The sequence below is a fragment of the Triticum dicoccoides genome, chromosome 2B (assembly GCF_002162155.2).
Source record: "Triticum dicoccoides isolate Atlit2015 ecotype Zavitan chromosome 2B, WEW_v2.0, whole genome shotgun sequence".
Taxonomy (NCBI): domain Eukaryota; kingdom Viridiplantae; phylum Streptophyta; class Magnoliopsida; order Poales; family Poaceae; genus Triticum; species Triticum dicoccoides.
The window spans coordinates 782,385,990-782,397,240 of record NC_041383.1 but is presented as its reverse complement, the minus strand read 5'-3'; positions in this window follow the sequence as shown (position 1 = coordinate 782,397,240).

Sequence of the window (11,251 nt, the reverse complement as noted above, 5' to 3'; positions counted from 1 at the left end):
TAACTAACTCATTAGCTACATTGCTTGCAAGACTTATAGTGATGTGCATTACCGAGAGGGCCCAGAGATACCTCTCCGACAATCGGAGTGACAAAACCTAATCTCGAAATACGCCAACCCAACATGTACCTTTGGAGACACCTGTAGTACTCCTTTATAATCACCCAGTTACGTTGTGACGTTTGGTAGCACCCAAAGTGTTCCTCCGGTAAACGGGAGTTGCATAATCTCATAGTTACAGGAACATGTATAAGTCATGAAGAAAGCAATAGCAACATACTAAACGATCAAGTGCTAAGCTAACGGAATGGGTCAAGTCAATCACATCATTCTCCCAATGATGTGATCACGTTAATCAAATGACAACTCTTTTGTCCATGGCTAGGAAACATAACCATCTTTGATAAACGAGCTAGTCAAGTAGAGGCATACTAGTGACACTATGTTTGTCTATGTATTCGCACATGTATTATGTTTCCGGTTAATACAATTCTAGCATGAATAATAAACATTTATCATGATTTACAGAAATAAATAATAACTTTATTATTGCCTCTAGGGCATATTTCCTTCAGTTATCACAATCGTCACCGACGCCCCCTTATCAGAGATTCGGCACAACAGAGACCCAACCGGTCGAGTGGCAAAATGGGCGATTGAACTTCTTCCCCTTGATATCAGATTTGAGGCAAAGAAAGCTATCAAGTCCCAAGCAATAGCAGATTTCCTCGCCGAGTGGACTGAACAGCAGTTACCAACCCAAGTTCACTCGGTGCACTGGACTATGTTCTTCGATGGCTCCAAAATGCCGAATGGTTCCGGTGCCGGGGTGGTCTTGGTTCCCCCCCGAGGAGATAAGCTCAGATATGTACTCCAGATTCACTTTGATTCCTCCAACAATGAAGCAGAATACGAAGCGCTCTTGTATGGGTTGCGTATGGCCATTTCACTCGGCGTCCGTCGCCTCATGGTCTACGGGGACTCAGACTTAGTGGTCAATCAAGTGATGAAGGAGTGGGACGTGAGAAGCCCAGCCATGACTGGATACTGCAATGCAGTCAGAAAGCTGGAGAAGAAATTTGAGGGATTAGAGCTCCATCACGTTCCCCGACTGAAAGCAGCCGATGACTTGGCCAAGATAGGTTCCAAGAGGGAAGCTATTCCGAGTGACGTGTTCTTGGAGCATGTTCACACGCCGTCAGTTCAAGAAGATCCCTTCACCGAGGAAGCCCCGCAGCCAAAGAGCGCCACAGATCCGACTGAAGTCGAGGTCCCAGCTGTGGTCGACTTGGTCATGGAAGTTCTGGTCATCACTCCCGATTGGACAGTGCCCTATATCTCCTATATTCTGAGAAAAGAGCTCCCCGAGAATGAAGAAGAGGCTCGGGAGATCGTCCGCCGATCCAAAGCCTTCACCGTCATGAGGGGACAGTTATATAGGGAAAGTGCGACTGGAGTCAGCCAGAAATGCATAACACCAAAAGAAGGTCGAATGATTCTCAACGACATCCACTCGGGAACCTGCGGCCATCATGCGTCTTCTTGGACCATCGTGGCTAAAGCATACCGAGCTGGTTTCTATTGGCCCAAAACAAATGAGATGGCGAAAGAGATAGTCGACAAGTGTGAAGGATGTCAATTTTACTCCAATATGTCACACAAACCCACCTCAGCCTTGAAAACCATTCCACTCGTCTGGCCTTTTGCTGTGTGGGGATGGTTGGACCATTGAGAACAGGCAGAAACGGCTACACCCATGTATTGGTAGCAGTCGACAAGTTCACTAAGTGGATTGAGGCTAAACCCATCAAGAATCTAGATGCCGGCACCGCCGTCAGCTTCATCAGGGAGTTGGTATTCAGATATGGAGTTCCACACAACATCATCACAGACAATGGGTCAAATTTCGACTCTGAAGAATTCAGATCTTTCTGCACATCTCAGGGTACACGAGTTGACTATGCTTCGGTCGCTCACCCCCAGTCGAATGGACAAGAAGAACGTGCAAATGACTTAATTCTCAAATGGTTGAAACCCCGACTAATGCGCGACCTCAAGCACGCAGCCGGTGCATGGGTCGACGAACTTCCATCGGTGCTTTGGGGGTTAAGGACCACGCCAAACCGGTCAACTGGGAGGACTCTGTTCTTCTTGGTCTACGGAGCTGAAGCAGTCTTGCCGAGTGACCTGCTTCACAATGCACCCCGAGTCGAACTATACACCGAAGCTGAAGCAGAGCAAGCCCGACAGGACGCGGTCGACCTTCTAGAAGAAGAAAGAGAGATGGCCTTGATCCGATCGACCATTTACCAGCAGGACTTGCATCGCTTCCATGCCAGAAATGTAAAGAGTCGAGCTTTCCAGGAGGGAGATTTAGTTCTCCTAGTAGATCAGCAGAAACCACACAAGCTTCCTCCTACTTGGGAAGGTCCCTTCATTGTCACCAAAGTTCTCCATAATGGGGCATACCGCCTTTACAATGTCGAGCACCAGATTGATGAGCCCAGAGCATGGAACGCGGACTTACTCCGCCCTTTTTATACTTAAGTTTTTCACTCGGATGAGTTGTAATAAAAGTACTCCTGTAGTGTATTCATTAAAGACAAGAGTTTCATAATTTTCTTAGTGATTGTTATTGCTTTTGCTCTCATAAATCTGTCCCCCAGTGGGTGGCTTAGCTGCGAACCCGTTTCGCCTAAGCTTGTAAAAAATCCTACAGAGTGGTAAGCCAGCCTGCCACTCGGAGGCTTAGCTGCGAAACCGTTTCGCCTAAGTTAAAACAAAATCCTACCGAGTGGTGAGCCAGCCTCCCACTCGGAGGCTTAGCTGCAGTCCAAGTACTCGCCTAAGTAAACAAAATCCTACCGAGTGGTAAGCCAGCCTTCCACTCGAGGGCTTAGCTGCAGCCCAGTGCTCGCCTAAGTTTTCTAAAATCCTACCGAGTGGTAAGCCAGCCCTCCACTCGGAGGCTTAGCTACAGTCCAAGTACTCGCCTAAGTAAACAAAATCCTACCGAGTGATAAGCCAGCCTTCCACTCGGAGGCTTAGCTGCAGTCCAAGTACTCGCCTAAGTAAACAAAATCCTACTGAGTGGTAAGCCAGCCTTCCACTCGGGGGCTTAGCTACAGCCCAGTGCTCGCCTAAGTTTTCTAAAATCCTACCGAGTGGTAAGCCAGCCTTCCACTCGGAGGCTTAGCTGCAGCCCAGTGCTCGACTAAGTTTTTGAAAATCCTACCGAGTGATAAGCCTGTCTTCCACTCGGAGGCTTAGCTGCAACCTTGTGTTCGCCTAAGAATAAAAGACATTGTACGCTTCGCAAGGAGGACGAGGCGCAGGTCAACCCCCGCTTCCTCCTTCCGAGCTACATCACAAACACAACATGCGTCCCGCAAGGAGGACGAAGCGCAGGTCGGCTGCTACCTGCTCCTCCAAAGCCGTGCCACGAAAATCCTACCGAGTGGAGAGCAAACCTCCCACTCGGGGGCTTAGCTGCAGCCCAGTGCTCGCCTAAGTTTCTAAAATGCTGTCGAGTGGAGAGCAAACCTCCCACTCGGGGGCTTAGCTGCAGCCCAGTGCTCGCCTAAGTTTCTAAAATCCTGCCGAGTGGAGAGCAAACCTCCCACTCAGGGGCTTAGCTGCAGCCCAGTGCTCGCCTAAGTTTCTAAAATCCTGTCGAGTGTAGAGCAAACCTCCCACTCGGGGGCTTAGCTGCAGCCCAGTGCTCGCCTAAGTTTCTAAAATCCTGCCGAGTGGAGAGCAAACCTCCCACTCGGGGGCTTAGCTGCAGTCCATTGCTCGCCTAAGTTTCTAAATTCCTGCTGAGTGGAGAGCAAACCTCCCACTCGGGGGCTTAGCTGCAGCTCAGTGCTCGCCTAAGTTTCTAAATTCCTGCCGAGTGGAGAGCAAACCTCCCACTCGGGGGCTTAGCTGCAGCTCAGTGCTCGCCTAAGTTTCTAAAATCCTTCCGAGTGGAGAACAAGTTTCTCACTCGGAGGCTTGGTTGCAACCAAGCACTCGCCCAAACATGACGAGCACAAGTCGACTGCAATTTGTGCTTCACTCCTACCTGCAAAAGAGCATTTCAGATGCTGGCATATATTCCAACCCAAAGAAGATGTTTATCCGAAAGAAGCAAACGTATTTCAATGGCAAATCAAGTTCGGATAACGTCCTACGGACCCAGAAGTGCTCAGGCATCAAGCCTGTTAAAGTTTGGCGGTTACAAAAATCACTCGACATTCTGAGGCAAATTCAAATCATCGAGCATAGAAGTTTTTTACCCCTCCTGCGGAGGGCTGGAAGGCGCAACAAACTCATCCAGGTCGATCCCATCTGCGATCCGAGTGGCAGCCGCGATGAATGTCTGCATGAAAGAACGAAAGTCATGCTTCCTAGTGTTGGCCACCTTGAGAGACACCAGTTTGTCTTCTCTCGCTTCTTTGCAGTGGACGCGGACCAAGGACAAAGCAACGTCAGCACCGCACCTGGCAGAAGACTTCTTCCACTCTTGCACTCGACTCGGAATCTCGTTCAGTCGAGTCATCAGTGACTCAAGGTCGTTCTGAAGTGTTTCTTCTGGCCAGAGCGATGTGTCGATGCGCGATACAGCAGCCTTCAGTCTTGCAAGGTAATCGACCACTGCAACAATGCGGGACTCGAGGCGGAGCACGTTCATAGCAATTTCATCCTTCACCGAAGAATTGATGGGATCCAAGCCAGTCTCCACTCGACTAGTCTCCTCTTCAAAGTTTTGGCAGAATTCTGTGGACATGATTCAAGAATAAGTTAACGCCCCTACAGCAAGACAGTAACTACCAATCGGAGATAAGAGGTTACCTTCGAGCATGAGGAACAACTTTTTGGCGAGTCCTCCCAGATAAAGCTCCAAGTCATTCTTCTTTCCTGCCAGTTCACCAGCTTTGTCGTCCAGGACCATATTGGCATTCCTCAGTCGAGTGACTTCTTGGTTGGCCACGTCAAGAGCAGCTTTCAGATTAGTGTTTTCTTCTTCAAGTTTGTTGACGGAAGTCAACTTCTCTTCTGCAAGCCTAGTCTTGTCTGCAGCTGTTTTCTGCGCCTCGGCAAGATCAAGGTCCTTCTTCTTCAGAGCATCCCTCAGTTTTTCTGCGAAAATCACAATAAGATCAGATTCGGAGACAGGCAAGAAGCGAGGATAGTCGTCAAGATTCTCACTGAACATACCTTTTGCCTCCTCCTTCGCCTTCGTGAAGTTCTCTTGGACAAGCTTTTGGTCAAGCTCAAGATGGATATACTTGTTCTCCAATTCGGTATAACGAGAAACAAGGTCACAAGATTTCTGCGAAAGTTCAGTCGACAAACATCAACGGCAGATCACTTCCGAGTGACTAAAGGAAAAATCATACTATATCTAAGACTACAGATGAATCTAAACATTCAACTGTAGTCTCGGGGACTACACCCAGTGGGTGCACTCAGCGTGCCCCCACTAGTTCTATCAGCTAGACTCAGAGTCGATCAGTCGACCAGAAGCAGTTAACTGTAAAAAAAAGATAAAAAAAGAGAAATTTTTAGACCATAGCCGATTGCCAGCAATCGACCACGGTCTCGGGGACTACACCCAGTGGGTGCACTCAGCGTGCCCCCACCAGTTTCATTGTTCCACTCGACCATGGTCGAGTGGAACAAGTAAAGTGAGAAATCTCAAGACACAAAGACTATAGTCGACTGCCAGCAGTCCACTATAGAATTGACACACCCAGTGGGTGCATGACAAATATCAAGATTTCCAGTCGGTGTTCAACTAACCTGGACATTGCTCTGGAGAGCTGAGCTCGCGTCATAAGCTGCTTGGCTGGCGGTTCGGATCACCTTCACCTGCTCCATCATAATCCCGGCCTGGCGTATGGCTTCCTTAGCAGCGCTTGCTTGGTCCTCCGGGACATGGTAGGTGGAGAAGATAGAAGGCGGGTCAGCACTCGACGACGAAGGGCGGGCAACCGTCAACGGCTCCGCAAAGGACACGGTAGCCCAAGCAACATTGCTCCCCTCGAGAATCTGTGATCCAGGTGCTGACGTAACCTGCGCAGCCTTGCCAACAGTCGCCTTCCTGCTCCTCCTCTGCCTCAGCGGCGCTTCGTCGTCATCGTCAGGAAGATTAATGACGACGTTAGGCGGAGCTGCAGAAGAAGTTCAAAATCAAAAATAAAGATTCAATCGACCGAAAGTGAAACGACACTGATCATACCAGGCTGAGAATTCGCAGAATCTTCCATTTCTTGATCCTCATGCCTGGCTGAAGTCTCAGAAGTAGCAGCACTGTGATTTGCAAATATCAGTCGGTTAGCAATTGAATCGACCAAGAATGGAAAACATGATTTATGACTGTTACCCAGAGACAGTCGGAATCTCCATCCTCATCTTCGGTAGGGCTCTCACCGGTTTTGATGGGGCCGCTCAGGGTTGCTTCGACGCCTTTTCAATCGGCGCCGGTGAAGTTGTCCGAGGACGTTTAGTCGACTGCCCAGCAGGCGCGACTCCCTTGCCACGATCAGCCGCAGGGTCGTGGACGAGCTTGGACCTCCTTTCGGAATGAGGAGGCGTGACTTCCTCCTCCTCTTCCTCTTCGTCAGAACCTGCGTCTTCCTCACCCTCATCGGCGTCCGACTCTCACTCCTCTTGACTTTCGCCTCCGCTTCCTTCCTCCTCTTCGGCCTGTGCCTGCGCCCTGTTGGGCATCGAGTACAACTCAGTGGTTTCCTGAAAGACAACAAGCAAGACAAAGGTCAATCGACTGATTTACGACAACACAGAATAGGCAGAGCAGTCGGAGGAAGATAGTCGTACCTTATCCACCTCATAAGATTGGTCGAGTGGAACGATCCTCCTAGCTCCACGAGGGTTGTCCTTGTTCCCCGTGATGGCAGTCATCCACATCTCCAATGTAGCATCGTCGACCTCCTCTGGGTGGACCCGACTGGTGTCTTCAGTGCCAGAATACAGCCACATCGGGTGGCCCCGGTACTGGAGTGGTTGGATGCGCCGCCGAAGGAAAACCTCCAGAAGGTCCATGCCGGTCACGCCGCCACGAAACAACTAAAATACTCGCTCCATCAACATTTTCACCTGAGCCTTCTCCTCCGGAACTACTTTCAGAGAGGAGGGCTTGCTCACTCGACTCATAGAGAAGGGAGGGAGCCCGGTCGACTACCCTGGCGTCGGCCGGTCTTGGCAGTAGAACCAGGTCGACTGCCACCCTCTGACCGACTCGGGAAGGGTCATAGCAGGGAAAGCGCTCTTACTCCTCATCTGGACCCCGAGACCCCCACACATCTGGATCACCTGGGTTCTCTCATAATTTGGGCTGGCCTTTTTCACCATCTGGGAACGACAAGTGAATATATGTTTGAAGAGGCCCCAATGCGGCCGACAACTCAAGAAATTCTCACACAAAGATACAAAGGCGGAGAGATAGGCGATGGAATTTGGGGTAAAATGGTGAAGCTGAGCTCCGAAGAAATTCAGAAATCCTAGGAAGAAAAGATGCGGCGGCAGAGAAAACCCTCGATCTACAAGAGTCGCCAAGAGGATGCACTCACCCTCCTGAGGTTGCGGTTGCCACTCTGCCCCCGGAAGCCGCGCTGCTTCGTGCTCGATCAGCCCCTCATTGGCTAGGTCGTCGAGATCCTTCTGGGTGATGGTCGAGCGGATCCAATCCCCTTGGATCCAACCCTACGGCAGGCGAGACCGCGATGAGGATCCACCCCGACTGGGCGCTCTCCCCTTCGCTTGCGCCATCGCCTTCTTCGCCCGCTCCAAAGCCGCCGTCTTCTCCTTCACCATTGTCGCCGACGATGCTGGAACGGAGCAGCAGTGCTGGGCGGTTGGCGAGCGCAGCAAATGAATCTAGAGACGAGGGAGGAGAAAATGAGGAGGCACTGTTCGGAAAACCTCCGCCTGGTTCCTTATATGGGGTCACTTCCGAGTGGCTGACGGGTAGGCCCAGGCAATCCTGTCAAATCCCGAAACAGTCGCGCACGCGATACATGGCGAAAAAGGCGGCGCGGGAATCGAGGCATCCCTGCCTTATCCCATCCGAGTACCGCGGCCTTCTCCGCTTCGCGCGCTTCCCAAAATTCGGATCCCACTAAATCCGCTAACCGCAGGGCAACTTGTCAGACGGAAGATCTCCTGCGATCCGTCGCTCGGAAATCTCCAAGTTCATAAAGTTCACTCGACAGATATAAAGAATGGATCAAGGTGACTGAACGAAAGTTGACATCCTCACTTGAAAGTCATTGATCCAGAGCAAAAACACATTTACAGTATCAGAAAGCAGGTCGGAAAGATTGCCAACTCCGTCGTCACTCAAACCTCGATCCATTCAGGGGCTACTGATGAAGTCATGTACCTAGGGTAGGGTTACGGACCTGTCCAAGGTACCCTCCCCAAGGGCATCTCTTAGAAGAAGCCGTCTTCCAGTCGACCAAGAGGGATTCCACTCGACCGGCTAGAAGACACTCGACGAACCTGAAGACACTCGACCATGAAGACTCACTCGACCATCAGGAGTTCAAGATCTACTCTGTATCCAAACGGTCTGTAATTAATTAGTCTTTATGGCCATGATGACACTTTATATAAGGCGTTACCAGTAACTCCTGGCCTTAATGTACTTTAACCCTCCGCTACGTGGGCTGGCTAGGGTCCTGGCGTCCTCTATATAAGCCACCCCCCTCCACTGGTAGAAGGGTTCGCACCCCTGTACCTTTCACACACGTAATACAGTCGACCGCCTCCGGGCTCCAAGACGTAGGGCTGTTACTTCCTCCGAGAAGGGCCTGAACTCGTAAAATACTCGTGTGTACAATTGCTCCATAGCTAGGATCTGCCTCTCCATACCTACCCCCCATTCTACTGTCAGACTTGGAACCACGACAATGGGTACGTGATATGATAATGCCTCAATATGCTTTAGGTTCGCAGGGTTACCGCAACAAATTTTAGTTCCTATTCGGTGTCCATGAGCACCCTAATGAGCTTCTTGTATGGCGGCGCAAATCGGTTATCAGCGGAGGTGAACTGCCACCCCAACATACTGGCTTCTCGAAGATCCAAACCGTCAATCACATCATTGAATAGGAATGGCCAATGTGTGTCAAAGGGATTATTGTTTTTCTCCTGCTCATACCTAATGATATTAACACCCCTTCCAATAATCATTGGATATGTGTTATCCTTAGTCAGTTTAACCAATTCACGAAGGAAAGCCGATTTGCACTCATCTTGGGCAGCCCATGGATTGCAACCAAGGCTCCATATAAACTATCAGCTCTGTTTCGCAAGTGAATTTTGATATGAAATTCACCGGTCGAAGAAGCCAACAAGTCCATGGCCGTGGTCTGTATCCCAAGAAGGATTCCTCCAGACCTTCCACGAGCTGGTAGACTATGCCATGTGTAGTCGAAACCACCTGATAGGTGATCGAGGACATGCCGGCGAAAGTCACATTTACCAGCCTCAGAAATTTTCACAAAATTAAATGCATGTTTGCACACACAATCACCAATGTGTTTATGTTTAGACAAGTTTGAGAGACCTCTGCTATTCCAAAACACGCCTTTCATGTGAAAACTCGGGTCGGTGTGGAACATTTAGCCTTCTTGGGCTATTTTTGTTTGGTTTCAGAGGAATGCGATTTAGATTTCCGCGAAGACGCTGTGAATTCACAAAACATGGAACTAGGTCTTGCATCATCCAAACCAACCTCGGTAACCTCATCAACCAAGTGAGAGATAAGCGAACCATCATATTTGGCATTTGTTTCATCATCTCCTTGGTTTCAGGGTTAGTAGGGTTCTATTACACTTCGGAGAAACCTTTAAGCGGTCACTCCCCATATGTTTAAGTACCCCAATCGACAGATTATTCCACCATCCTTCTTTCCCAAAGAAACACCAATGTATCCGAAAAAGAAAGAAAAGATTGAGCAGCTGTGGTACCTGGCGTGGGGACCAAATTCCTCGAGGCATAGTGGCGCATTGCTTTTGCTAGCGAATGCTCATCAGAAGAAGTGGAACCATCAACAGAGATGGAGTGATGGTTACTACATTGAAGGGGTGAAGTCAGTCCTCCGAACATAATACACATTGGTATCTTTGATTGAGCTATTGGTGAAGTTTTCTGCAACATAATACCCATCGATCTCTTCCAATATTAACTGGCATGGACCTTTGGATGATACTTATGGCTGCTGCTACTCTGATGCCATAAGACATTTTTTTGAAAATTCTAATTCATAGTGTTCTATTTTAGAAGCTTTCGTTTATGTGTCAAAATATTTTTATATGGACCTCGATAACCCCCGAACGTAAAGTACGAGCACATGGCAATGTTTTTATGGCAAGTCACTACCAGAATAACTGCGTACATCGACGGCCAAATCTATGCCGACGGCCCCCGTCGGCATAGATGGATGTATCCCGATGGCCCAGGTCAGGCCATCGGCGTACATCCACCTATGCCGATGGGGGCCGTCGGCACAGATCGGCCGTCGGCATCACCACCAATATGCCTACGGCGGTCGTTGGCATAGAGGCGGTCGTCGGCATATGTGTGGGCCTGGCTACCCGGGCCGTGTGACGGCATGAAGCCTAAGCCGACGGGGACTAACGGTGGTTGTCGGCATAGCTATGCCGACGTCATCGAACCGCGTGCTCCGCCCCGTCAACGATCCGACATGCTCACTGGTCTGTGCGGTGGCATATCTATGCGGGCCCATGCACGGTGCCACATCATCGATCCGCGCCATATGCCATGTCATCAATCCATGGCTCTAGCGTTCCATGCCTACAGCTATGCTGACGGCATAGCCTTAGGCATAGATTTCTAATGTTTTTTAATATTTTATTTATTTTCTCTTTTTTCCTTTTTATTTTTTCCCAAAGTAACTATGTTAACTTAAATGTGCCTTATGTATAGAAAACATATCTCGATTATATATATATATATATATATATATATATATATATATATATATATATATATATCGATTGCCCCCCTCACGGGCATTGCTTCCATCGTGTCACGCAGAGGGGAGACGTACGGGGTACCCGGGGGGTAGTAATGCCGCCAGGTGTTGCGATGGACCCTCGTACGCTTGTGGAAGGTTGGCGGCAGGCGCAGGCACCCGACACGCGGATCCGGGGTGTGCCCCCCTCACGGGCGTCGCTGTCGCCGTATCCCGGAGGGGGAAATGGCCACGTCGGCATGA